Below are 7293 nucleotides of genomic sequence, written 5' to 3' on the forward strand. Positions count from 1 at the left end.
CAACGCCTCACACGAAGAACTGAAGCAAAAACCTCTCCCTTTCTTTCGCTTCCATTTTTCAAACAACAACAACACAATCTTCTCGGTCTCGCTTCTCTCAATTCGTTTCTCATCATCTTTCTGAAAACAAACATTCCAAACAAACACAACATAGCTAACACATATAACATGAACCCTAAATCCCAATGCAAACCCAATATCGGCCCCCATTTTCATTATTTCTGTGATGATTTACATGGTACAAAATGGGTGAAGACGAAAACGAAATGCAAAAGTAAAACAGAGGATCTACATGGAAAGGTATGTTTTTTTGATCTATTCTACCTCTATTCTCGACTTCCGTTCTTCTTCTGTTGCGATTTGTGTATGTTTGTCGTGTACGTGTGGTTCTGTGAAGGTTTTAGGCTGTGTGAATGAAGGTTTGGTTTGTGCTTTGTAGCAAAGCGATGATGAATTTGCAGGGGTGTTACGGTTTGAGTGTGGTTTTTTGCAGAGTTTTGAGAAAGGTTTGTTGCAGGGTCTGAATATGGTGAGTGTATTACTGAGATTGAATGAGGTTGAGAGATGTATTGTGGTTGATGTTGTTTGTAGTGTGAGTCGAGTGGGTTGAATGGTTTATTGAAGGAATGGCAGAATGTATGTTTCGGTGAGTTGATGGAAGTGTGTTGAGAGTGAAATTTTGGCAGAGTTTTGTTGTGTGAATCGTGGCTCCCCCTTTTGTTGTTACTGAGTAGTTTCTCTAGGGTTTTTGTGGTTAAGTGTGGCTGCCTCTTTCTTATGTTGCTGAATGTCTGTTTATATAGAATAGAAGATTAGGGTTTGGATGAAAATTGGGGGGGGAAATTTGATGAGATTTGAACATTTTTGGTAAGCTGCTTGTTACTTTTGTTGCAGGTTAATGTATGGACATTTTGGTGAAAATTTTGGCCTGTTTTGCAATGCTTTTGTGCAGGTTTTGGAGTGTTTGAAGCAGCATAGTGGTAGCAGGACAGAGCAAGAAGACAAGCTATGGTGCAGAATTTTTGTTTCTATTAGAACAGGGTAGCAGAGAGATTGCAACGTGAAGAGTAGTGGGAGATGAAGAGTTATTTTTTGTTTGACTTTTTCATGTAATGGGCTCTAGTAAAAAAAGAATGGGCCTAGGTTAAAATAGAAATAATAAAAAAAGCACTCTTTTTTTGTTTTCTATATTTTTTGGACTAAGAGAAAAAAGAAGTTTAATCTAAATTAACATGATAATCTAAACTAATATAAAAAATATAAAACTAAAAATTAATCTAAATTAAATCTAAACTAAAATGAAATAAAATTAAAACCAAAATTAATTTAACTATCTAAATATTTTTATATTATATTATTATTTTTTATAAACTAAATTAAACTAAAAATTAAAATATGTAACAATGCAATGTTTGAACGATGAATGCAGATGCAATAAGATGCGACAAGTCAAAAAATGAATGAAATATACGGGTCAAAAATTGGGGTGCTACAGGGCGATATGCCACCTCGCCTATCTTGGGAGAATTTTGGCACCCCTTTAGGGGGCTTTTACATTTTTGTCGATGAAACTTCCTTTGCGAAAACTAGAAATATCCATAAAGGATTATTTGGCGTCATATGTATGAATCACTTTTCAAAATGTCCACTCTTATTATTTTAATGGAGAATTTCAATAACATGTTTTCCGAGAACTACAACCAAATGGTAACATCAGAGGTTCCCGAGGAATATCTTCCCGAGGAATATCTTGAAGGTAACTCAAGGTCAAACAATGAGGATTTGAGAGTATAACTACCATGCAAGGTGGTCATGGCGGAAGAAGAGTAGAATGACACCTCTCTTCTTAAATTCTAAGTTTTATGATGAAGTATTCAAACAGAAGAATAGTAGATTGAATAGGGAACATCGTAATAGGCTAGGGTTAAGTATTTGCTAAGGAATGCTTGCAATTTATTTATTTCTATTAAAATTATTTACAAAAAGAGAAAATGATTTAGTTTTTATCAATGTGCTCAACAAGATTTCAAAATTATGTGCCTACGCATTCTCAAATGTAATGGGAAAATTAGAGCCTCATAGTTTGTGGTTTAAAAAAGATCGCATATGAGCGGTTAAAAGTGTGTCTGTATGCTCGTATGATGAAGGCTTAATTGTATTCGCGTTGAAATGAATCTAACATTATCTTTTTATGAAAAATGTTGGTTTGAATGCACAAGGGCAAAACAGAAATTTGATGAGTGAAGTTGATTTTAATTTGTGAGAAAAAGTTATTTTTTTTGTTATTTTAAAAAGTTATTAATTAAATTAAATAACCTAATAAAACTAAATTAATTTAATTAAGTAAAATAAAAAGAATATGTTTTTGTATTTTTATATTTTTTTATTGTTTTTGGCATTTTGGATATTTGATTTTATAATTAATATTAAAAAAACTAAATAAAAAAACCAAACTAAGTAAAAAAAAGTTAGAGGAGGTGCTAATTTGATTATGGAGATGATAAGTTAGTGAAAGTGAGTTAAATACCCAAAAGTCTAGGCCCAAAACCCAAATTAAAAAAAAAACTCTAATTCTAATTAAATATACATGGCAGGATATAAAATAAAAAATAAAACTATTAATAAAGCAAAAATAAATAAATTCAAAAAGAGTATTATCTTTCTCTCTTTGACACCTCTTGATACCTCTCTTTGTTCTCTCATTCTCTTTTCCCTTTATCTTTTCATCTTCTTCTCCCACTCTCTCTTCTTTAACCAACATCAAATAAGACCTCAACACAAGATTAATAGATCTTGTTGAGAGTGGTGTTAACGAGAAATTTTATGTGGTTTTATGAAGATTATTGGGTTGGTTGTTATTTGAAGTTTGGATATGCAAATGTTTATGAATAATAGCATTTATGATGAATTTGTGTGTATGAATTTTGATTGGTATGTGTGGAGGATGGGAGGTTTGTATGGCTAGAGGTTTAATGGAGTTTATGAATGTTATTGATTGAAGGAATACTTGTGAATGAAATTGTGGGATTTTGTTTTGGATATAATGTTTATGATGATATGGTGAGTCATGGTGTTTGGTTTATCAGAGTTTCTTTTTTGTGATTTAATGTATGGTTGTTGATGATAGGAAATATGGAAATGGTGGTGTTTTAAGGATTGGTGATAATGACATTTGAAAACGGTGAATATCAAAAAATTATTTTTATCTACTTAATATAAATTATAGGTTGTCATGATGACAACTCTAAACACAATCATAACCCTAATGCTGATGTGACATTATATTAAAAATTTTATTTTTTTACAAAAAATAATAATTTAAATATATAATTGATAATATATATATATATATATATATATATATATATATATATATATTATCAATTATATATCACTGTTTAATTTATATATTTTTAGAATATATAATAAAAATAATGAATATAATTGCAATGATTTATGTTTAATATATATTAATAATTTATGTTTAGATAAAGAAATTAAAAGATTATAGTTATAAAATTAAAGTTATGCATAAAAGTATTATAATAAATTGAGAGTTATAAAAGTATTAATAAGAGAATTATATATTAAGAGTTATAATATATTAAGTTATGCAATATAAACTAGAGCTATAAATGTAGAATTCAAAAAGTATACATTAATTATAAAATGTGGTTTTATATATTTTTTGGAACAAAAATATAACTTTATTGATATTCCACAGACAATAAAGTACAACTGACCCTTAAGGATCCAACTAAGAACCAACAAACCAAAAAACCAACGGGAACCTCAGAACATCATTAAGCTACTGAGATATTGTCGAAGTTTAGCCTTATGCCAGCAGCGGTACACTACACCATCAATAATCTTATTAACCACACGTTGAATGTCAACAACTTCTCTAAATATCATTTGGTTCTAATATTTCCAGCTTTCGTGCATAATTTCAGTAAAAGCACACACCAAGATTCTAGTCTTACTACCCTTTTTACCATATTCCCTAATTAACCATGCAAGCTTCATCCCTCAGTTCCTAGGGTTTTGGCTAACCCCCAGCCAGGTAAGAACTTTATGCCAGATAGGTCTTGTTGCTTGGCATTCAAACATGAGATAGTTTAGGGTTTCAATCTCCTGGCAAAAATGACAGCTATTGTTACTAATAAGTGCCAAAATGTAGTTATTTTGTGTATGTAAATAGTGACACTTATCGATACTTTTTGTTAATATCATTTGAATAATTCCCCGTTTTGTGTATATTTGTATCGTTTGTGTTTTATTACGTTTTCGTGTAAATATGTACTGTTTGATAGTTTTGTTGTCTTTTTGTAGGTATTTTTGTGTTTTCAGAGCCTCGGGGAATAAAGTGTCGAAGACACGGCTGCAGACGCGTTTTGAAGAAATAAAGCTGATGTTCTGGTATAGCTCGCGTCGCGCGTTCTAGGGCGCGTCGCGCGCTCTAGGAGAAAAAAAGAAATAATTCAGGCAGAAGCTTGGGCAGTTTGGTACATTTAGTACAGGGCGCGTCGCGCGCTTGGGCAGTTTGGTACATTTAGTACAGGGCGCGTCGCGCCCATTGTGAAATTATGTTTTTGTATAAACAGTTCAACTTTGTGTTTTTAGGTTTTTATCACATCTTCTTGGACAAAGTTGAGCTCTGATCCATTCTTTATAGTTTAGAGGTTCAAGCAACACTATTGGGTGTCTCATCATGTCGATTTAGCTCGGGTGGTCTCCGATTGTGCCGACAAACAAGAGAAGTTTCTGCTTGTTCTTCTTCTTCCCTGTGACCCATTCCAATGGTGGGGTTTGTATGTATATTTTTCCTCTCTTGTATGTATATTGGTTGATCTTGGGATCGTTTATATATTCTCTTTACAAATTATCATTGTTGTTGTTCTTGACCTTTTTGCTTAAATGATCTAGATTTGTGTTGTTGCAGAAATGGACATCATAGATCTTGATTAGGAATGATATGTGTTAGTTTCTAGGTTTCAGACATGGATTTAGAGCTAATAACCGTAATGGGTATCTATTTTAATGCCTCTGTGTTATTTGTGTCGGTGGAGAAATCGCTGATGTGAATAGTACGATTGAGCTTTCGTCGGTGTTGTAGAATGTTACACTGATGTGGCATCTCGAATGATGCCTGGTGATTTTGATGCGTATTGTGAGTGTTGAGCGATAGATATTCAGATTTAAGTATTCGACGGGTTAAGTAGAAATACGATTGCAGACTGAATTCTCTTAAGCTACAATAGATTGTTTATTTGCTTTTATTTACTTTTCCCGCGTTTATCTTTCCGCACCCAATCATGAAACTTAGAACGTGAGATAGTCGAATGGCAGTTTTTCTCACCAATCTCTGTGGACTACGATACGATATAACCTATATCACCCGGTAATAAATAATACCTATTACTTTTTGCTTGTCGCTTTACCGCCTCAACAAAATGGCGTTGTTGTCGGGGATTGGTTGAGATTAATCGCATTACGATGGTTTCACATTTTAAGTTTCGTAAATATGTGAATATCGTATCTTTTGTGTATAGACTCATACTTGTATATTTTTGTATAGTTATACTTGTTTCGTTTTGTTTGGTAAACTGACTAAACAAGTTGAACTCGGATTAGCTCTTAATTTACATATCTTCACTTTTCAACTTGTTTAGTCATTTTCACCATTCGGTTGTAAATTGTGTTTATCTTATTGTTTGAGTATTTGCACATACATGTTGTTTAAGTTTTGTTGTAAATTATATTGTTTCGTAACGTTTGTTCAAGCGTGTGTTTAGGTCATTTCTTTAGGTTGCGTTTGAGGCGAAAGCATTGGCGTACCGCGGGGAAGTTACTTACCATTTGCGAAACAATAAAGGTGTCAAGCTAACGACGTTAAACGAGCGCTTGTTGGGAGGCACCCCAATGGTTTTATTTTTCTGTTTTAGTTTTCTGTAAATGAGTAGTGTAGGTGTTAAGTGGTGGCACACTGGAAATTCTGTTTTTCTGAACTGGTTTGATTTTTCTGGTGTAGCGCGCATCGCGCGCAATAAGGGCGCGTCGCGCGGCCTGGGAGCTGGAGAGCTTAGTTAGGCAGAACTCAACGCGCGTCGCGCGCTCTTAAGGGCGCGTCGCGCGCCTTGTGATATTTGGCCAGTGAATTATTTTTAATGGTTCACTCGACTCGCCTTTTTCCCACTTACACCAAAGCTTTATAGTATAGTATTTTATAGTTTTTTTTAATTCTTTTGTTTGTGTTTAGATTCAAATTTTGGCTCGTTCGCTTGTGTTCGCATTTGGTAATTCTCCGATTTTGATTGTTTCAACATGCCGGTTGTGCGGTAATGATTGATCGAATTTGTACATTGCAAGGTATTCGTTTATCGCTTTCTATAGCATAGCATGTTTAGGAGACTTTTCATTTGTACAATTTTCATATTACTCATTCTTTTTGCATAACTTGCTCATGACTTGAATCACATTTAGTTTTCCCTTTTTACCATAAATGTGAGGCGACATTCCATTCTATATATATGCGAGAGACCAACAATTCTTGTTTTAAATGGATATTATTATGTTTAATCTTTCATTTGTATTGATTTTGTGAATGCACGAAAGTGATCAAGGCACTTGTTTGATTTTGAGCACAACTACCATAGCCAAATATCAATTCACCTTATGAGTATGTGACTATTAGTAACCACTTTTGAGCCTTTTTGTCAATATCCATATGTTTTTGCTTAATGCTTGTCTATGAACGTTTGGTTTTCATTTGTGTATGGATGTTTGATTCTTTATTTTCTTGACCTTCACCTATGATGTTTGGTTGGATTTTTACCTTGCCTTAGAAAGTAGGGAGTATTCACTTGATATTGTGGTTGGATTCAAGTTGGGGAGAGGATGTTTGCCTCTTTATGATGTGATTGGTATGAGGTTGTGGAAAGAAAAGAAAAAGAAAAGAAAAAGAAAAAGGAAAAAAAAGAGAATGTGAGAAAGAAAGAATAGAAAAAGAAAGAAAAAAAGAGATAAAGTTTAAAAAAGAAAATAACAAAAATAGTCGAATAAGATTTGTGATAATAAGTATTTTGTTTGGTGTGAAACTTGTGATGAAGAGAAAAGTTGGATTGAAATTCCTTTGTTTGAAACTTTGTGGGAGTAATTACTCCCTTAGATTTAGGAAAGTTTTTGTTTCGATTAGCTTTAGGACTTATCACTTGTTTGTTAACCGAGCCACATTACAACCTTTAAAGCCCCTGTGATTGGTGTCGTTGCATTTTTTATACTATTTTTGGATGA

This window comes from Vicia villosa, linkage group LG1 (genome assembly GCF_029867415.1).
Source record: "Vicia villosa cultivar HV-30 ecotype Madison, WI linkage group LG1, Vvil1.0, whole genome shotgun sequence".
NCBI classification, from domain to species: domain Eukaryota; kingdom Viridiplantae; phylum Streptophyta; class Magnoliopsida; order Fabales; family Fabaceae; genus Vicia; species Vicia villosa.